The sequence below is a fragment of the Canis aureus genome, chromosome 31 (assembly GCF_053574225.1).
Source record: "Canis aureus isolate CA01 chromosome 31, VMU_Caureus_v.1.0, whole genome shotgun sequence".
Classification (NCBI taxonomy): Eukaryota; Metazoa; Chordata; class Mammalia; order Carnivora; family Canidae; genus Canis; species Canis aureus.
In genome coordinates this window covers 43,107,448-43,128,869 of record NC_135641.1, presented here as the reverse complement: position 1 = coordinate 43,128,869, position 21,422 = coordinate 43,107,448, and the positions used below count along the sequence as shown (strand labels likewise).

The window sequence follows — 21,422 nt, the reverse complement described above, 5'->3', positions numbered from 1 at the left end:
TACTTTTACATAGAAACCTCAACTAAGCTTGCCTATGAAAGCTGTCTGGGTACTTTAAGTACATAAATTGGAATACGGCCAGTGAGTATGGCAGGGAGCACCCTTTAAGGTTGGCAAATTAAATGTGGTCTAAGATTTCAGGTTGGTAATTTTACCCAGCCGGACAATGTTTAATTTCAGTTAATGTTCAATAAAGCTAAAAGCTGCTTGAGCAGATAAATGTGTACAGACTTGTGAAAGTTTATGTCTTCTTACTCTATCTTCAGTTTGCCTATAGCACTGGTTCCTAGACTTAGTTTATACATTAAAATCATCTGGGGGATTTTTTTTTTTTAATGCTGATTTCTATGTGCAACCCAGACCAATTAATTCAAAACATTTTTTTTTTTTTAAGTTTCCTTGGTAATTCTAATGTGGACCTAGGGTTTAGAACACTGGCCTAGAGCTGGATACTAAGTTTCTCCAACAGACTCTGCCTGTGGCTTTTTACCCATTTTTCCTTTCCTTTGTTAGGCAAAGCCTCTGATTCTCCTTATGTATCTTTTTCCTAAGAAACTCTGAAGAGGATGCTTATGCCCAGACTCAGGACAATCTTGATTTAGGCTCAGTGAATCACACTGGTCCCAATCCCTTTGCCAGGGATTGACTTACAGGCATTTACGTTATTCGTATCTAGCCAAAGATAGAAGGAAAGGTGTTCTGGGCTCCTAGCAAAGTTTCCACCCTCCTAACAAAATGTTTTCTGTTCTGCTGTTCTATATGGATATGATGCCTAGAACTGATGCAGTCATCTTGTGGGCATGAAGGAAGTTAGTCTGAGGATAAAGCTAACATCTTGAGGATGGCAGAGCAGAAGGATAGAAAGAAACAGAGTCTGTGATAATGTCATTCAGCTGTTGCATTAATTTGTCCCACTTCTGGACTTGTCATGTGAAATAAATTCAAGCAGCATCAAGGCACTCTGTACTTACATAGTATTCCAAACAATATTAAGCAAACAAAAAGAACTACATCCCAAGCCTAAGTCTAGGTCAAAAAATTCCTTTGATTGGTTATATTTTGAAATATTTTATGAACTAAACCAACTGGTGAAAAATGTAACAGTTTTCTTACAAACTATACAACTCTTGGTTTTATTTAAATGGCTTTATAACATTTATTTTTACTAAGAAACATTGTGTAATATGTGATATAAGAAATTTAATAGCAGAATCTGTCAAATACTTTTTTCAGAAGTACTAATTTGTTCTAGTTTTTTTTATACACAAACATAATGTTCAAAATTAAAATATATTTTTCTGCAGCACATATATATAAATACATGCATGTGTTTGCTTTTTTAAATTGTTGCCAACCATATGGTGCTTAAAGTGAAGAAAAAATGGTTTTTAATATCCAACCACAACAATCACATGATTTCCTAATAACTCTGTTTTTGCTTTTAATTGATTCTATATGTAGCTTTCATTTTTTTTTAGCTTGCATTTCTTGAATATAGTACAGCTTATTATTAAATGTCCAGATCATAATTTTGGTTCCAAAATGTCCTCTCTTTTCCTAAAGTAGTAATTTCCTGACCCAGAAAATACTAGGGATACTTTGGAATGATACTTTACTGTCAACCACACAGTTGGAATGAGATTAAAAGGGATTTGTTCCAAGATCTACTATGAAGTTTTAAAGTGGCATATACTATAATCACCATGCCCCTATTTGACATTTTAAATCTGGATGCTTCCAAAATCTCTAAATTCCTTTGTGTTGCTTCCCCCTCTCTCCATCCCATCTGCAATCTCTGTATTATTTATTCAATAATATAAAAAGTCACCAGCATTCTTGTGGAAAAGGGGGAAACCAGACTATCGCTGGTAGATGAGCTTTGCGCATAAAGAAGAAAACTTAATGTATTAGGAATCTGAGCTTTTGGGAGCCATCAGAAATGATCAGACACCAGGAAACAGGAAGTGGAGCTGATGGAAATCTCCATGACCTGATCTCTTCCCACATAATCCACCAAATCTTTTTTTTTTTTATTAAGGTTTTATTTATTTATTCGTGAGAAAGAGAGAGAGAGAGGCAGAGACATGGGCAGAGGGAGAAGTAGGCTCCATGCAGGGAGCCTGATGCAGGACTCGATCCCAGGACCCCAGGATCACATCTTGAGCCAAAGGCAGACACTTAACTGCTGACTCACTCAGGCATCCTACCAAATATCCAATCAATTTATAAATTTATAATTGTCATGGCACGTAAAATGTAAGGATTTCTTGTGAAAGTCAATAGGAGAAATAGTTTAGTGCAGGACCAATTAAGTGTAAAAAGGCTGAAACTAAGTGGATTCAAAGAAGAAGGAAAAGAGTACTGTGAAAAAAAGAAGGGCAGAAATTCTGAGAACATTCCCTCCTCCAGAATAGAGTAGGGTGTGAAACATATTCAAGCCAATTTTCCCTCAGTATAGTCTGGGAAATCCTAGTGCATACTTTTCCTCCCTCAGAATTCTAGGTGCTGCTGAGAACAATGTGATCTTGTACTCTCTGAATCACAACAGAACTCAATAAATGACTGAATTTGATTCAAATGGGAAAGCTCCTCCAAAAAGGGTCTTTTGTCCGCTACAAATTTAGGCAAGCTCTATACCCAATTGTCCTTTCCTATAATTAAATAAGACTGATCTCTCAATAGTGCTAAGAACTTGGCAGAACTGAAAACCTCATGGGCAAGTTCGGTCTGAGGTCATCCCTGTATCTTCAGATCATTTACTGCTTATCGGAGGGCCTAGAATAGCATCCCCACTCCTCAAGCCCTACTCATAATTTCTGATAAGACTCAGAAATTTCCCCAAAAGTGTGTTTTTCTAAAATTCAAATGGAACTCCAAGTTCCATTTCTGGTGTCTTTTTCACTTAGCAAAAGATGGGAGCATCTAAGAACACACAAATGGATCTTGCACACTCTAGAAAGCTATAGATACTCATGTCTGTCATCAATCCTCTTCATCCAAGAACGGGGACCTGACATCATCTCTGCAAGGACCTTCAAAATAGAAGCTTAATAAGTGTCTCGAGTATTGAACTAAGGTATAAATCAAGTATATATTGTTTAGTGTTTTTATTTATATTATAACTATCCTTAGATAATAATTTCATTTACTTTTTTGGAGCACTAAAGGAAAACCATTAAAATCAGATATTTCATTTCAGAATCATAAAATTAGCATTGGTTTAAAAAGTGCTACAAATTTTTAAGAGGAATTTCATATTTTGTAGTTTATTTCTGGAGGCAAGCCCTTATTTCTTGTGAATCCCATTTCATTCGTAGAAATATATGAGATGTCTTAAGAACCATTGGTATTTCAATTGTAAATATTAAGGAAAGCTGCATTACAATGCAGACAGGTAATCCTGAGGCCCAGCAGAGCAATAATGATTAACAACACACTCTAGAGGGAGTATAAATTTTAATACTATCACTCATAAAATCCATGTTTCAAAGGTTACAAAACAGAATCAAGTTTACCAAAAAGCAAATAAATCACCTTGCTTTGGGGCTTCTTCTTTCATCTCTGATTTTTAAATAATCAGCACCATCTCCCCAAAGCAGATAAACTATACTTACCTGCAAATGAACTAGAAGAAGTTCTGAAATCCTTACAGAAGACTAACTCTCATTGGATTTTGCTTCTAGTAAATTCCACTCCTAGTGTTTATTCAAATTTACATTTAAAAAGAGAAAGGAGACTTTAGGGAAGTGGCCTTTATAAGGATTTTATTTGCTGATGATAATGATGATGCAAAATGCCTCTTCACAAGATTGCAAGGGTTAGAGGGTAATCCCACTATCAGTCTTGTACTGATGAGAGCTCTATTTGAGTGCTGATCTCACATCTGGTCTCTATACTAAGACAGAAGTAAAAGAAAGCTAAAAACTATGCAAAGAGTCACAGAAATTATAACTAAAAAGACTAGAACTAAATGAGCCAAAGTAAAAGAAAATGTGATGAAAATTGGTGAAGAATTCCGAGAAAAAGCAACCCTGCATACAAACATAAGGCCAAATAAGTACAAACACCAATAGGTTTATTTTTAATGATGCAATTGGGAACTAACTAGATGACGTTCATGATAACTTGTTATTTGTTTCATAGCTTTTTAATACTCATAATTCTATGCCTTCTTTTCAAGTCACATGAATTATCTAAGTCAATGTGCTTAACTGCAATAAATTGCTTTAAGAAATCAGTTAATAGTTTCACAAAATAAGTGATCATACAAGAGGTAAATCAATTGTCCCATTCAATATCTTAATAGTCCGATTTCCTATTTCCTATGCCAGTAATATTTTCTATCTTCTATAAAGATATTCCTACAATGCAAAGCATGCTAAAGGATTTTAAAAGATAAATGAAAGGAAAAGACTAACACATGAAACAATAGCTGTTTTTAGTCAATATTATTGATGCTCTTAGCAAAATCTAGTGAGGACAGGTAATCTTCCCCGCAGAGAGTATGAAACATCAAGTCGAAACAAGCTCTCGTGTGCATATTTAGATCTGTCTACTTTACTTTTAGCAAACTTTTTCTGCAAATGTCCAGATAGTAAATATTTTTGGCTTTGAAGGCCATCTTTGATGCAACTATTCAGCTCTGTGAAGCAGCCGTGGACAATATGTAAGAGCATGGCTGTGTGTTCCAATAAAACTCTTTATGAAAGCAACTGGAGGGCCAGATGTGGCCTGGGGAACATAACAATCTGCAGTCCAGTTCATCATTTTAAGAAGTGATGGATTCTATTCTCAGTATGAAATAGAAAACAAAAAAATAACAGGTGAAGTTTTTATAGATACACCCTGAAATCCCAGAGCATCAGAAACAATTATATTTAATATAATTTTTAAAAATCTAATGGGTGTTTTTATTGTCTATTGTCTTATATGATCCAAGCAAATTCCAACCATGAGTAGGACAGATTCTTTAGAACCCACCAATAGATAATAAAACTCTTCCTGCCATTGAATTTCTTTGGTAATTGAAATAAGTTTGACAAAAGTCTACACATCAAATTTTGACAATTAAAAGCTTACATTTAAAAAATAAAAATAAAAGACAGTTTTGTATCACTCAGATGTGCCCCAATTTTCTACCTCTTTCCTAGAAATCCAAATATTTCACTGCATCAGAAAGTAGAACAGAACAAATTATTAAATAAGTACAAGTATCCTTAAGCATCACTGACAACTTTTTCCTTTTAATCCACCTCCCATCATGTAATACATTACAACACATTCAAACTTCTGAAGAGAAAATGTTAGTAATTGTAATATGGTCCTCAGTTATTCCAGTGATAAACCACTAATAAAAATGTCAATGCTATAAAATACAACTTGTAAACACTAGCTAGCTATTTAAAAATTCAGCCTACTAAGATTTACTTCTCTATTGTTTCCTACAGGAAAGTTATAAAAAGTGATCATGATCCAGTTTTCACACATAATAAAAATAAAAGTAATAAATATTCCTTATTATAGGCCAGGCAATATTTCAAATATGATACATTTGTTAAATCATTTAATACTCAAATCAATCCTATACAATGCAGATAGTATTATTATTCTCATTATACAATAAAGAGAAAACTGCCAAAGAGAGGTTATATAGCTTGTCCAAAGTCACCTGGCTACTGAGTAGCAAAGCTAGGATTTGAAAGCAAGTGTTCTAGGCTCCAAATGAGGTCAAGGCCATAATTCAACATCTGCATAGGAATGCCAGTCTACTGGCACAGTCAGTATGCTCTACACTCTAGAAAATGTCACCCCGGCAAAGATGATAAAACAAGAAGTGGAGGTGTACAAGCCAAAAGATGATGATCAGAGAGAGGGAACTTCCTGAAAGATTATAACAGGTGAACCCAAGTCATCTATCCAACAAATGCTATAGGTCAATAATCCTTCTCATAAACATGGCAAACACATTTATTTCAGACTTTGGAATTAGTCTGTTAAATCTACTTCCACACTACTTACTAGGTCATTTTTGTTTATTTATAATTTATGAAACTCAGACTCCCTATATAAAATAAGGATAACAATTATAACTGTTTTCCAGGGATGTAATGAAGATTAAATAAGGTAATAAGGGACTGATATGTAGTAGGTGCCCCCGAAATGGTAGCTGCTGTTATTATTCGGGGTTTTGTTTGTTTTTAATCACAGAAGTGGCAAATGGCGGCTATGTTAAAAAACAGCAGACATCTGGATAGAAAGATAAAAATGTATCCAAACATTTAAATGGCTTGTCTATATAACTTTGAGTTTCTCAAAATTTACTGATTATCTCGTATGTGCTAGAAATCACACATGGTGAAAAAAAAAAACAGTTGTGATTAGTCATAGAAACAAACTCTCTAGAAAACTAAATTATTCATTTTCATCTGAACATATTACATGTATACAACTACTGCGTTACTTCAATTCACAGAGCTTCCTACCTTGCCTGTGACTAGAGTATGCTTTCATAATCCCTTCAGACTTCCGCAAACCTTACAGGGCCAGGCAGGTTGAAGATCCCTTTTCACTTTTGCTTACTTCTAGTTTAAAGCAACTTCCTTCTTCCATTTTCCTCAATGTGCCATAGAAATACTGTCATTTGTTCTGTCTACGTGTGCACCAAAGATAGTAAAGAATTATATTACTGAATGCTTTCTGATATGTTTGTGATTAAATGAGGTGGTGACAAACATATTTTAATGTAGCTAAATCATATGCCATTAAAAATTTTACATGATATTAATTATGTAACATTGGGCACAATCATAACGAAGCAGATCGTATTCAAAGAGCTTTTGTTAATTCAAAAGAGAGGAAAAAAACACAAAGACCTACTTATGAACAAAAAATGGAATAAAGAGACCAATCATATTCATTGAAACAAAGCCTTTTTGTTTTGGCATTGTCTCTTACCAGAGTTGTCCAAATAGACGCTTTTCCAAACAATGTGTACAGATGTCCAACTTGTTGGACAAGCACATGACAAGATGCTCAACATCACTAAGCATAAGAAATGCAAATCAAAACACAATGAGATATCACCTCAACCCTGTTAAACAGCTATTATCAAAAGACAGTAAATAAGTGTTGGTGAGGATATGAAGAAAGGGGAATTCTTGTGCACTGTCGGTGGGAAGGAAAATTGGTGCAGCCTCTCTATGGAAGCAGTATGGAAGTTCCTCAAAAAAATTAAAAATGGAATTATAATACTATTATCAAGTTACCCCAAGAAAATGAAAACACTCATTTGAAAAGATATATGAACCCCCATGCTCATTGTGGCATTATTTATACTATACCAAGCCCAATAAACAACCTAAATGTCCATCCACAGATGACGAATGGGTAAAGAAAATGTGGTAGGTATATATAAATCTATATACACAATGGAATACTTTTCGGCCATAAAAAGGAATGTAACCTTCCCATTTGCAGCAACATGTATGGACTTTCAGGGAATTATGCTAATTGAATTAAGTCAGACAGAAAAAGTTAAATGCCATATAATCTCACTTGTACGTGGAATCTTAAAAAACAAGCTTAGAAACATAGAGAATAGATTAGTGATTGCCTAAGGTAGGGAGTGGGCAAAATGGGTGAAGGGGGTTAAATAAGTCATAGGGATGTAATGTACACCATGGTGACTAGAGTAAATAATATTGTGTTGCATATTTGAAAGTAGCTAGAAGAGTGGATCTTGAAAATCCTCCTACCAAAGATAAAGAATTTTGTAATCATGTATAGTGACTGATGTTAACTGGATTTAGTGTGGTGGTCATTTTGCAATATACCCAAATATCAAATCATTATCTTGTACATCTGAAACTAATATAATGCTGTGCTCTACTCTGTCCCCAAACTAACTTTAAAAAGAGGGAAAAGCAAAATAATGATATCATCATATCATTATGATGACTGAAATAGTAAGAAACATAATAACATTGTTAGTTTTAAACACAAGTTGGCAATGATCTGTCAATATAAAGGTAGCAAAGTCATAAATAAAAAGTATCCCACAGATGAAATAAATAGGCAGCATAGAACCTCAGGTGGGTTAGTTAATGTGATTAGCTCTGGCACACAGCAAAATCCCCAAGACAGAACTTATCTTTCATCTGTTTTCAAATCATCCAGCTAGCACTAAGTACTTATTCTTCCTGTCATCCCATTTTTGTCATCCTGTTTTGGGTTGTTTTTAAACCTTAACCAACCTATTATATATCTTTGTTACCAGAAATCTTAAACAAAGTACATTTGCATGAGAGAGGTAGACAAAAACTTTCAGAATACTTCATTAGGTGACCATCATTGATCTCTGCCTTTAGAAGTTATTTTTGATGTGAAATAAACCAAAATTATACTGAAATGACAGAATATGAGTTATGGGCTATAAAAAATTGAATTTATTATATGTAACCAGCATTTATGTATATAAATTATTTGTTTTCCTCATGGAGACTCTACACTGATCTCAATGGTACTGCTACTGTTCAAGCATTTTGAATAAAACAAATGAGAGTTCGCTCAATATAAATCTCATCAGATTTAACTAACCTCTAACAGGGTTAGTTGCCTCTAAGTTCACGGTCAGTGTGATGTGACTACAAAGACAGTTCATTCGACCTTTGGCAATATTAATACCAGGACAAAGTAGAGGACACACAAGATGATGATTCCACTGCTTGTCATGGGTCACAGAGGATCCCATCGTACAAGGCATTTTTTGAAAGGGATACTGAAAACAGGCAGATAAGAGAAAGACAAGGAAAGAAAGACAGGAAGCAGAAAAAGAAACCGACAAAATCTTTTATTCATTCACTCATTTCAACAAATTGCCAAGGGCTAATCTTGATCTTACTATTGAAAATCTTGGATGATCTTGTTTCAACGACTTATAAGGAAATTATTTCCTTTGAAAATGTTATCTTTATGTTTAAAGATACAATACCTTTATATTGAGCTCTCTCTCCAAACGTTGGTGTGAGCCATGATTATTTCTTCTAATAAAACTCTCTTAATATATTTTTGTTTGGCATTTTGTATGAATATGTGTGTAAGAAAAAGAAACAGAGACAGAGATAATAACAATGGGAAGAAGTGGGATACCTTGCTGACTCAGAGAAATTATGATATTCCTTTGTAACGTCAGAAATTTTCCTACTCTGGATAATTCAAATTACTAAGATTTTACCTTGAAAAAACTCAGAATCCAAAGAGACCTACCACGTAAGGGCTGCTTTCTTAAAATGTCTGCTTTCTTAACATCTCTAAGTCCATATCCTTGTTTTGTGCATGTACGTGATGTGCTGGGCTATTCTTATTCCTCAAAACTAGTTAATTAACATGTCTAGATAATTCAAGCCTTCTTTTTTTTTAAGACTTTATTTATTTATTCCTGAGAGACACAGAGAGAGAGGCAGAGACAGGCAGAGGAAGCAGCAGGCCTCCAGCGGGGAGCCCGACATGGGACTCGGTCCCAGGACCCAGGGGTCACGCCCTGAGCCGAAGGCAGACGCTCAACCACTGAGCCACCCAGGAGTCCCGATAATTCTGCTTCTTAACATATCTTTCATATCTATTCACTTTGACATCCATTTCCAGATTTGATATCCATCTCTACATCTAAAGTTCTTTCGTTGAGTCCACCATCCCGTTTCATCTGTTTAATGCAACTGTTGAAGAAAGGAAGATGGTCTCTAACCAGCCTGTCATCTAACCTGTCAACCTTGGGCCTGGTTTATATTTAGATAAGTTTGAAAAGGTGGCAATCAAAAATATTTTTAAAAATCACTTTGCATTAAAAAAAAAGCCTAAACCATTACTGGACAGAAAGTCCTATTCTTAAAGACAACACTTTAAGTGAGAGATTCAAATCCAGTTTGTTCAAGGCAGCTGACATGTCAAACTGGTCCATAGGGTGTTTTTTAAAAATGATTTGCCAAATTTCAGAAATCAGGAACTCACGGACACACACACAGAAGGAGAGGAGAGAGATTTTTAGCTTTTCTATAGAAGTGCAAGATTTGACAACTGTGGGCCATCATACCCACATAGTAAACCCTGGCTGAAGCTGGTTAGTGACTACGAGAGCATCTGTTCTCTAGTTTTCTAGAGACTCTCCACAACTCCCCGCTTATTCACCAACCTGAAGGCTTTGTGTTAGTTACCAGAGATCACCTTTATTCTTCATTCATCTATTTTACCTACGTGGCTTCTGTAGGCTTCTGAGTTCAGTTATTTCTTAAATGATATTCTGGTTTCAGGAGGAAATCAGAGAGTGACAGAAATAAACTTGAAAGTCATTAAAGAAACGTGTACAAAGACATAAGCAAGATAATGGAATAATAATCCACTGACTATCAAAAAGGATTTATTTTAGCTAGCTGCCACATATCAATTTGTCTCAATCTGGTCTTATAACCAAATCAAGTGTTTTCTCGTCAAGAAAGAATACACAGGGGCGTCTGGGTGGCTCAGTTAAGCGTCTTCTTTCAGCTCAGGTCCTGATGCCAGGGTCTTGGCATCAAGCTCTAAATGGGGCTTCTCTCTCCCTCTGCCACTTCCTCTATTTGAGTGCTCTCTTCTTTTTCTCAAATATATATTTTTTAAAAATCTTCTTTAAAAAATTTTAAAGGAAAAAAAAGAAAAAGAAAAAACACTTAAAAAATTCAACTTGAATTTAAAAATTCTAAAAACTAATCAAAAGCAAAATCAACTATTTATTAGCTAAATAGCTCATCTGGATTTTCTTCAAGTATAATTTTTTAAAACAGAAAAAGAAAGAATATCCAACATAAAAGCAGAAACACCTGCCATATTACTTTACTAGAAAAAACTCATAATATATGTATCAACACTATTTTCAATTAAATCCATTTAGAAAACATAATTTCAAAAATATGAAAAGGAACTGCTAGGACAATTGTTTTGGCAATACTGCAATTAAAAATGAAATATCATATTGCTTGCTCTTGACAAAAGAATGTTTCACTGGCATAAATGAGCAGTCCCTTATAGAGTATTTAATAATCAATAGATAATACGTAATTAGCAACAACCCCCACCAAAAAAATCCAAATCTTAATTGCAATGTGAAATTTTGTTCATTTTCTCTAATAATATAGAAAATTAAAAAACCATCTTCAGGGATGAAGGAATAATTTAGAAATTGTAAATACTATTGCCATATATTAGGTTTTCAAATTCATTCATTTCTCATTTTCTTTTCTCAAATTTTGTGATTTTTTTCAAATTTCAAAAAGAAGTTACTATTCTTTGGGTGTATAACATTTATTAAAATGACTTCAGTTTGAATTTCATCCCCATTAAGCATAAAAACATTCAAATGATTTTCTCCTTTAATCAAGTGAAAAATTTGTATAAATTTGGCAAAAACGGGATCCCTGGGTGGCTCAGCGGTTTAGCGTCTGCCTTCAGCCGAGGGCGTCATCCTGGAGACCCAGGATCCAGTCCCATGTGAGGCTGCCTGCATGGAGCCTGCTTCTCCCTCTGCCTGTGTCTGTCTCTCTCTCTCTCTCTCTCTCTCTCTCTCTTTCTGTGTGCCTCTCTCATGAATAAATAAATAAAAAGTCTTAAAAAAAAAAAAACTTGGTAAAAAGAAAACTATAGATCACAGGGGTTGTTCCCAAACTGTACACATCTATGATTTAAAACAAAGGTAATAGGGATGCTTGGGTGGCTCCATGGTTAAGCATCTGCCTTCGGCTCAGGTCATAATCCTGGAGTCCTGGGATCAAGTCCTGCACCAGGCTCCCTGCATGGAGCCTGCTGCTCACCCTGCCTGTGTCTCTGCCTCTCTCTGTGTCTCTCATGAATAAATAAATAAAATTGTAAAAAATAAAAAACAGGTAATATAAAAATAAACCACTTTTATTAGACTATAGCACATAGATCAATTTTAATCATTTCTGTTCAATAAGTAGTTTCACAGAAATAGTTTCAAATTAATCCAAATGAATTCTACTAAGATATATATTCATTGAGGTGGTTCTCCTAGAGCAACTGTGAGAAATTAGTTGTTTGGCCCAGTCATTTCATAGAGACCCGGTGAGCTCTTTCAAAAACAACTCTTGGTTAGTAAAGTGGAATTATCGGGTAGGACTGAAGTGTCTGGAAACAGAAGGTAAGCTACTATGTTCTGATGTCAAAGTAGTAATTTCCTTTCTCCTCAGGAAGAAAAAATAGAGTCTAAGGGTAGATAGTGTTCCCTTTGATATATGGAGCCATGGAACAAATGGATAGATTCATAACTGAAGTCTGAATGCACACTGTTTTTAAAATATAATAACTGCCTATAACTAAGATTGCTATCAGAGCACTGACAAGAAGCATGGGGGTGGGGGAAGTCAGTATTTTAGGGGTTCTTGCTGCTGGAATGTAACATTTACAAAGCTCCACTAAGAGAAAACAAAGGAAGACAATACAGAAACCATGATCACTAAAATATGTTTCTTTTGGTCAGTACTGTAGATTGGTATGCAATCAATACATTTTCTATATTTTGATAGCAAAAGAGGTACTTGAATCAGCCTGCCATTTTTAAAATTTTTTGAGTAGACTTGACTACAGTATCACATACGTCTCAGGTGTACAACATAGTGATTCAACTTCTCTATCCAGTATGCTAGGCTCACCCCAAGCGTAGCTACCATCTGTCAGCACACCATGCTGTTACAGTGACATTAACTGTATTCCCTATGTCGTGCCTTTCGTTTCTATGACTTATTCATTCCATAACTAGAAGCCTCTCTCTCTCCCTCCCATTCACCTATTTTGTTCATTCCCTCTACCCTTCCCTCAGGGAAACATTAGTTTGTTCTCTGTAGTTATAGGTCTGGTCTGCTTTTTTATTTATTCATTTGTTTTGTTTTACAGATTCCACATGAGTGAAATCATATGGTATTTGTCTTTCTCAGGCTCACATATTTACCTAACATAATAACCTCTAGGACCATACATGCTGTTGCAAATGGCAAAAACCTCATCCTTTTTTATGGCTGCTTAATACTCAACTGTGAGTGTGTGTGTGTGTATTTGCATGTGTGTGTAAATCTTCTTTATCTGTTCACTTACTGATGGAAAGTTGGGTTGCTTCTATATCTTGGCTGTTATAAATAAACAAGGCAACAATAAGCATAGAAGTGTGTATATCTTTTCAAATCAGTGTTTTTGTTTTCTTGGAGTAATTATCCAGTGGTGGAACTATTGGATCATATGGTATTTCTATTTTTAATTTTTTTTTTAGAAATTGTCATACTGTTTTCCACAGTGGCTGCACAAATCTATATTCCCACTAACAGTGCATAAGTCCTTTTTCTCCACATCCTAGCCGACACATTTTTTGTGTGTTTTTAATTTAATTTTATTTTTTAAAGGTATTTATTTATTTATTTATTTATGATAGTCACAGAGAGAGAGAGAGAGAGAGAGAGAGAGAGAGGCAGAGACACAGGCAGAGGGAGAAGCAGGCTCCATGCACCGGGAGCCCGACGTGGGATTCGATCCTGGGTCTCCAGGATCGCGCCCTGGGCCAAAGGCAGGCGCTAAACCGCTGCGCCACCCAGGGATCCCAATTTTCTTTATTTTAAACAATCTGATAGGTGTTAAGATGATCTCTCACTGTGGTTTTGATTTGCATTACTTGATAATTAGTGATGTTGAGCATCTTTTCATGTATCTGTTGGTCATCTGTATTTCTTCCTCAGAAAAATGTCTATTCAAGTCCTCTGCCCATTTTTTAATTGGGTTGTTTAGGTTTTTTTAGTGTTAAGGTATATAAGTTCTTTATATATTTTGGATATTAACCCCTTATTGAATATGACATTTTCAAATACCTTTTCCCATTCAGTAGAATGCCTTTGCATTTTGTTCATTTCCTTTGATGCATTTCTGAAATCTATTTAGAGTATTATTTGAACTCATTTATAAACATTCTAAGTAATTTTACATGTGAATATTTTATGAGCACAACTAGATATTAATAGTCTTTGAAATATGTACTAAATCACTATTTCTTCCTATTAATCTGATGGTACCAAGTTTAGTAATTTACAAATTGCAAAGAATTATAAGTAATTCTTTGGGGAGTAAAAATCCATAAAATAGCAATATTAGTGAGTAAAAGAGCATTATTGTTATTTTCCAAATTGTTATTTATTCTGTCCAGCAGTTGATAATGAAACATAATGTGATCAAATAAAAAATGACATTTGTATAATTTTGAAAAACCAATAAGCAGTAAGATGATAGCAGATATACTCTCTTATGAAAAAAGAACCCGAATTTGAGATAGTTTCAATGAATAATATGTAATTTAACCTATTCATGCATATAACTCATAGTAACTTCCCTAAAAAAAAGATCACTGAGAATAACAACTTAGTAACTAACCTATTTTATTAATAGTCAAACAAGTAAAAATATAAATAACCCTCAATTAAATCCATGGGCATAATTAAACATATGCATTTCATATTAGAGGTCTTGTTAGAATCTTTATGTTGCAATTGGTTATATATTGCAGATATTTTTCATATGGCTCTTCACATGATTAATTATTTTCTTATGAAACTTACACAAGACTATGATTAAGGCAGGAGCATCTGGAGTGCCACCACAGCCATCAAATCTCCTAGGAATAATATACATCTTCTAGTTTAAAAAATTAAAATAGAATTATAAAGCATCATTTTACAAATGCAGCCAGATGAAAAATTCATTATCTTAACATTGGGCACCAGAATTTAGAAATAAATAATTGATGATTCACTTTGGGTAAAAGCAACCAAAGGGTCTAGTACAGTACATTCCAATAGAGTCAAAAAGACAGCTTAACATGTTTGCACAAGTGATCAAAATTTTAAACACAAGTGCATTGAAAGACAGGCGTTTGGAAGAGAAACTCAGAGTAAAAGAGATATTAGCAAGACTTACTTAGGCAAAGATGGGGCATGGGGTTGAAAACAGTGGTAAAATAAAACTCTGATACTGAAGTAAGACTGACTTTTAAAAACAGGGATATCTCAAATTTTATGTGGAATTGTTTGTATTATGACATCACAATGCTGGCCCTCCAAACCCAGACATTTAATAAAATGTAATCTAATAAGACTTTTGTGAATGGATTTTGTAAATTAGGTTGAGTCTCACATCTGAGTCAACACAGCAGAGAGTAATCTAGGAAGCACAGATGACAAGACGATTTCTAAACCGAACTTATTCAATAAAAACAGGAGCTCATAGGAAACAATAGTGACACTATGAAACACAGCTTTTACTCTATCTCTGCAAAGGATTACGGACTTCCACAGGACATGATTTGGAGCTCCACGTGATCCTACCAATATTTAAAAGAAAAAAGATATACCCTAAGAAACATTAGAAATAAAATGATGTTAGAAGCATGCTAGTTACACAATTTTAAAACTAACCATAACTGAAATATAGAGTACTCAAAAGTGGATAAAATAATTAAGTTGGTATAGCACTGGTGACAAATAAATAAAATAATCTCAAGGTAGATACTTGGAATGAATAAATAGATGGGGGTATATACAACATCAACATATCACTGGAATTCAAGCTTATATTTTGGCATTATTTATCTTAATGCCTAAAAAAAATTCTAAGCATCCACTTCATTAAAGATAAAGTAACAGAAACCAGACTTACACTTCAAATAAGAAATTCAGAATAAATATATGAAAACAGTGTTTTCAGACGTTGAAAATAGTAACACTGGACTATAGCTTCTAATACAAGGGAAACAAGAAAGATGAGTCCCATGATTGCCCCAGTTTGTTACTTGGAGGCAGTTTCCAAGAAGTAACTTGGAAGGAAAAGGCCAAATACAACTTAGTTGTCTCACTGTGTTAAGGAAATAGACTAGAGTTTGGGAAGGCCAAGACAGTTGAATCTGAGGAAAAAAAAATACCAAGAATACTGACACTGGACAAGCCGAGAAAGCTCTAAAAATCTGCATGGAGGCCTATTTCAGGAGTCCGGTGGCTGCTGATGTGTCCTATGTGAGTAAAAATCACTTGAGGCCAGGGAAAGTATTACCAGAAAGGAAAAATAAACAATTCTCAGAACTCAGCATTTGGGTAAAAGTTTCCACCATTTAGACTAGAGCGACATCAAAAAATACTGAGACACATCCAGAAGAAACTCCAGAAAGTCTTACCTTACTGAAAACAGCCAGAGGGGAGAAAAAAGACATCCTTAACTACAAGAGAACAAAGATGAGAATTACAGCCAACTTTTCATCAGAAGCTGAGAGGCAGAAGACAATGGCAGACACTTCAAAGCACTGAAATAAAAATAAAAAAAAAAACAGAAACAATAAAACCATCAATTCATAAATCTAAGCTCAATAAAATATTTTTCAATAGTTAAACTGAATAAATGCTTTTTTTCAGATAAGATTGAGAATTCTTTCCCAGCATTAAGAAACACTAAAGGAAGTTCTTGAGATAAAAGTAAAATTATATAAATGGAAATTTGTATCTACATAAAAGATGAAGAGTTATGAAAATGGTAAATACAGAGGAAAATATAGAGTATAATGTTTCCCATTTTAATCATTTTAAAAGATAATCATTTTAGGCAAAAATAATGGTGCGTTATAGTAATGTTTAAAACATATGGAGAGGTAAATAATAAAGAAAAAAACAGGAAGGAATGGGGAAATGGAAGTTTTATTTTTACATGCTTCCTACATTTTACATGAAGCAACATAATATTTGATGGTGACTTGATAAATTAAAAATGATGCAGACTTTAGAGTAACTACTAAACAAATAAAAAGGTACAGATGGGAAATAGTGAACAAAATGGAATCATAAAATATATTCACTTTATCTAAAAAAGAGGAGGAAAGTAACGAAGAACAGATAAAAGAAAGAGAAAACAAGTATCAAGACAGTTGATTAAAAACAACAACAAAAAGGACATTTGATTGAAACCCAAACAAGGAGGGGCACCTGGGTGGCTCAGTCAGTTCAGCTCAGGTCGTGATCCTGGGGTCCGGGGATTGAGCCCCAAGTCATCGGGCTCCCTGCTCAGCAGGGAGGCTGCTTCTCTCTCTCTGCTCCTCCTCCCTGTTTGTACTCTCTCAAATAAATTAATCTTATAATAAAAAACTAAACCCAAACATAGGAACAATAACTTAGAATATAAATGGTCTGAGCATTCTAATTAAAAGTTAGAGACTGAATAAAAACTATATACTACCTACCAACAAAAATTCCTGTAAGCATGAAGGCACACGGATTAAAATTAAAAAGATGGGAAAAAAACATGCAAACATTAATCAAAAGAAACCTAGAATGGCTATATCAACATGAGAAAAGAAGATCTGAAAGCAGTGGATAATGTTAGGATGAAAAGGATAATTATAAAGTGTTAAGGGGGTCAATTCACCAAGAAGACATAACATTTCTAAAGTTTTATGCATTTAATAAAGAGAACTACAAAAATACCAATTACAGTAAGAGATTTCAACATATCTTTCTCAATAATTGAGAGAACAAGTACAGGAAAAAAGTAAGTATAGAGAAGACTTGAGTCATACTATGGATTGACTTGGTCTAATTACGATTTGTAGAACATTCCACATTTTTTTTTTAAATGCATGTAGAACAATCAACACAATGAGGCATATTCTAGATCATAAGACAAACCTCAATAAGAAAAAGATTGAAATCATACAAAGTATCATAATGGAATTAAATGAGAAATCATTAACAAAAATCAGGAAGCTCCAAAATATTAGACTTTAATATTAACCTAATAATAATAATAATCTTCTAAACAACACATAGGTCAAAAGGGAAAAAATCATAATTGATTAAGAAATATATAAATTGAAAGAAAATGAAAACACCCAATATCATAATCTGTAGATGGAACTAAAACAGTTCTTAGAAGGAAATTTGTAGCATTTAATGTTTATATTAGAAGAGAAGAAAATAATAAAATCATTTTCCTTAAGCCTCCATCTTAAGGAACTAAAAAATAAAAATAAAAAAGGAAATTAAACATAAGCAGAAAATAACAAAGGTAAAAGTAGGTATCTATGAAATAGAAGATATATGAACAAATAGAGAATATCAATGAAACCAGAAGCTAGTTATTTGAAAGAATCAATAAACTTGATAAAACTCCAGGGGCATCTGGGTGGCTCTGCAAGTTAAGTTCCAACTCTTGATTTTGACTCAGGTCATGATCTCAGGGTGGTGAGATCAATCCCCATGTCAGGTTCCACACTCAGTGTGGAGTCTGCTTATCCCTCTCCCTCTGCTCCTCCCCCAAATTACATTCTTTCTCTCTCTAAAATAAATAAAAATATATTTTTTTAAACTGACAAAACTCCAAATCGATCAAGAAAAAGAGAAAAATGACACAAATTGCCAATATCAGGAATGAAAGAGAGAGCATTACTCAGATTATACAGAAATTAAATCCATAAGGAAAAACTTATGGACAATCTTATGGCAATAAATTCAAAACTTAATGAAAATAAATTCCTTGAGAGATAGGACTCAGAATGAAATATATAACCCAAATTGCCTTTATCAAATACATTAAATTCAAATTTTAAAATCTTTCCAAAGGAAACTTTCAGGCCAAGACAGCATCACTAGGAATTCTATCAAATATTCAAGTAAAAAATAAAATCAATTCTACAAAAGCTTTTTCATAAAATATAAGAGGAAAGAACATCTCCCAACTCATGTGATGGGGTCAACATTACCTTGATCCAAAACCAAACAAATATATTACAAGAAAACTACAGATCAGTGTCTTTCATGATCACAGACATGAAAATAAATACCTAACAAAATTTTAGTAAATTTGGGGCACATGGGTGGCTGAGTCAGTTCAATATCTGCCTTCAGCTCAGGTCAAAATCCTGAAGTCCTGGGATTGAGCCCCATGTCAGGCTCCCTACTCCGTGGGTAGTCTGCTTTTCCCTCACCCTCTGCCCCTCCCTACTTGTGTTTTCTCTCACTCTCTCTCAAATAATATACAAAATATTTTTTAAAGTGTTAGCAAATCTCATTCTCTGATATTTAAAATGCATAATAATGAATTAGATAAAATGCATATAATAAATATCTAAAGAGCAATATATGAAAGGCATATGAAATGTGACCAAGTAGGGATGCCTGGGTGGCTCAGCGGTTGAGCATCTGCCTTTGGCTCAGGGTATGATCCTGGAGTCCCAGGATCAAGTCCCACGTCAGGCTCCCTGCATGGAGCCTGCTTCTCTCTCTGCCTGTGTCTCTGCCTCTCTCTCTCTCTGTGTCTCTCATGAATAAATAAATAAAATCTTTTAAAAAATGTGATCAAGTAGATGCAAGAAGGGTTCAACATTCAAAAAAATGAATTTAGATATTCCCTATACTAACATAATTTTTAAAACAGAAAAAAAAATGATCATCTTGATGCCAAAAAGCATTTCACAAAATTCAGCACTTATTTATTCACCTATTTCTAATTAGAAATTAAAGGGAACCTTTCAATCTGATATAGGATCTATGTCATGGTCTGAATTGTATTCCCTCAAAATTCATTTCTTGAAGCTCTAAACCCCAATATGACTGTATTCAGAGATAGGACCTTTAATGAGATAATTAAGATTAAATGAAGTCATGAGTGGAGCCCTAATTATGTAGGACTAATTATAAATTTCTCTCCCCCCATCCCCATCCCCACTCCCTTCTCTCTCTCCCTCTCCCTCCTTATTCTCTCCATCTGTCCCCTTGGACAGAGAAGAGGCCAAGCAGGGACAGCAAGAATACAGTCATCTGCAAGCCAGGAAGAGAGCCCTCACCAAAACCCAACTCTAACAGCACCTTGATGTTTGACTCCTATCCTACAGAACTGTGAGAAAATGCTGTTTCTACTGTTTAAGCCATCCAACCTGTGTCATTCTGTTACAGCAACCCGAGCAGACTAATATGGCATCTCTGAAAAATGTACAGCTAACATCATTCTTATATGGTGAAATACTGAAAACACCAAATGCTTTCCCTTTAAGATCAAGAACAAAAAGTAGTGTCTGCTTTTACCACGTATACATGAATACTGTACTGAACAATTAAGCTAGTAAAATAAAGCAAAAACAAGAAATAAAGGCACATAACTTGAAAAGAAAGAAGAAAAACATTTTTTTTCCAGAAAAAAAGTTCATTTGGAAAGTCCTGAGGAATCTACACAAAACTATTAGAACTAATAAATGAGTTAACAAATAAACAAGATAAATGCAACATACAAAAATAAATTGTATTTTTACACTAGAAATAAAAATCAGAAATTTAAATTTTAGTGTCACTTCAAATATCGTAATGTCAAAATATGAAATACTTAGGGATATTACTTTCAATTTTGTAAAACTTTTACCCCTCAACTATAAAACTTTGTTGAAACAAATATTTTAATTAATAAAAACATACCATGTTCATAAACTGAATGATTCCATATTGTTCAATGTCAACTGTGCCCAAATTCGTTCAAGAAAATGAAAGTCAAAATTTTAGCAAGTTTCTTTGTAGAAGCTGTTAAACTGCTTCTATAAGTTCTATTGAAATGCAAAAAAATAGGGCAGCCCAAGTGGCTAAGCAGTTTAGCACCACCTTGGCCCAGGGCGTGATCCTGGGCACCTGGGATCCAGTTGCACATGGAGCTCCCTGCATGGAGTCTGCTTCTCCCTCTGCCTGTTTCTGCCTCTCTCTCTCTCTCTCTCTCTCTCTCTGTCTCTCATGAATAAATAAATAAATAAAATATTTAAAAAAAAAGGAAATGCAAAAAATATTAGCCATTAAGGAAACACAAAATAAACCACAAATGAGATACCACCGCTCACTCAGTAGAATGGCAAAATTGAAAAGACTCATCTTACTAAGTGTTGGCAAGCATATAAAACAACTACAATTGTCATATATTGCTGCTGTGAATGCAAAATGGCACAGACACTTAAGAAAACCATTTGGCAGTTTCTTAGAAGTTTCTAAAAAATTATGTACATACTTAAAATTCAACCCAGTAATCCCACTCTTAGGTATTTACTCTAGAGAAATACAACACATGTCCATTCATGGACCTGTATGAGGATGTTCATAGTAACTATATTGATGATAGCCAAAAACTCAGCTATATCCGTGAGGCCCAGATACCCATATGTGAGTGGATAAACAAATTGTGGTATATTTATATAACTCATACTACACATGATTAAAAAAGAATAAACTATTTACAGACAAACAACATGGATGAATTTCACAAGTGTTATGCTGAGTGAAAAAAAGACATAAAAGACTATCTGCTATGTTGCCTAATTTATATGAACTCTTAAAAAA

At 34.2% G+C, this 21,422-nt stretch overlaps 1 protein-coding gene across 2 annotated transcripts in view; it reads right to left on the bottom strand.

Moving 5' to 3' along the window:
• NAALADL2 (N-acetylated alpha-linked acidic dipeptidase like 2) overlaps positions 1 to 21,422 on the bottom strand; it is a 1,263,364-nt gene that overhangs the window by 1,168,457 nt on the left and 73,485 nt on the right. The window contains exon 1 of one of the 2 annotated variants that reach the window (XM_077880385.1): positions 16,244 to 16,341. The exons of the other annotated variant lie outside the window; for it this stretch is intronic. The gene's annotated coding sequence lies outside the window, so the exon portion shown is untranslated. Of the gene's footprint in view, positions 1 to 16,243; positions 16,342 to 21,422 lie in introns of those variants that run through there. 2 annotated transcript variants of the gene reach the window in all.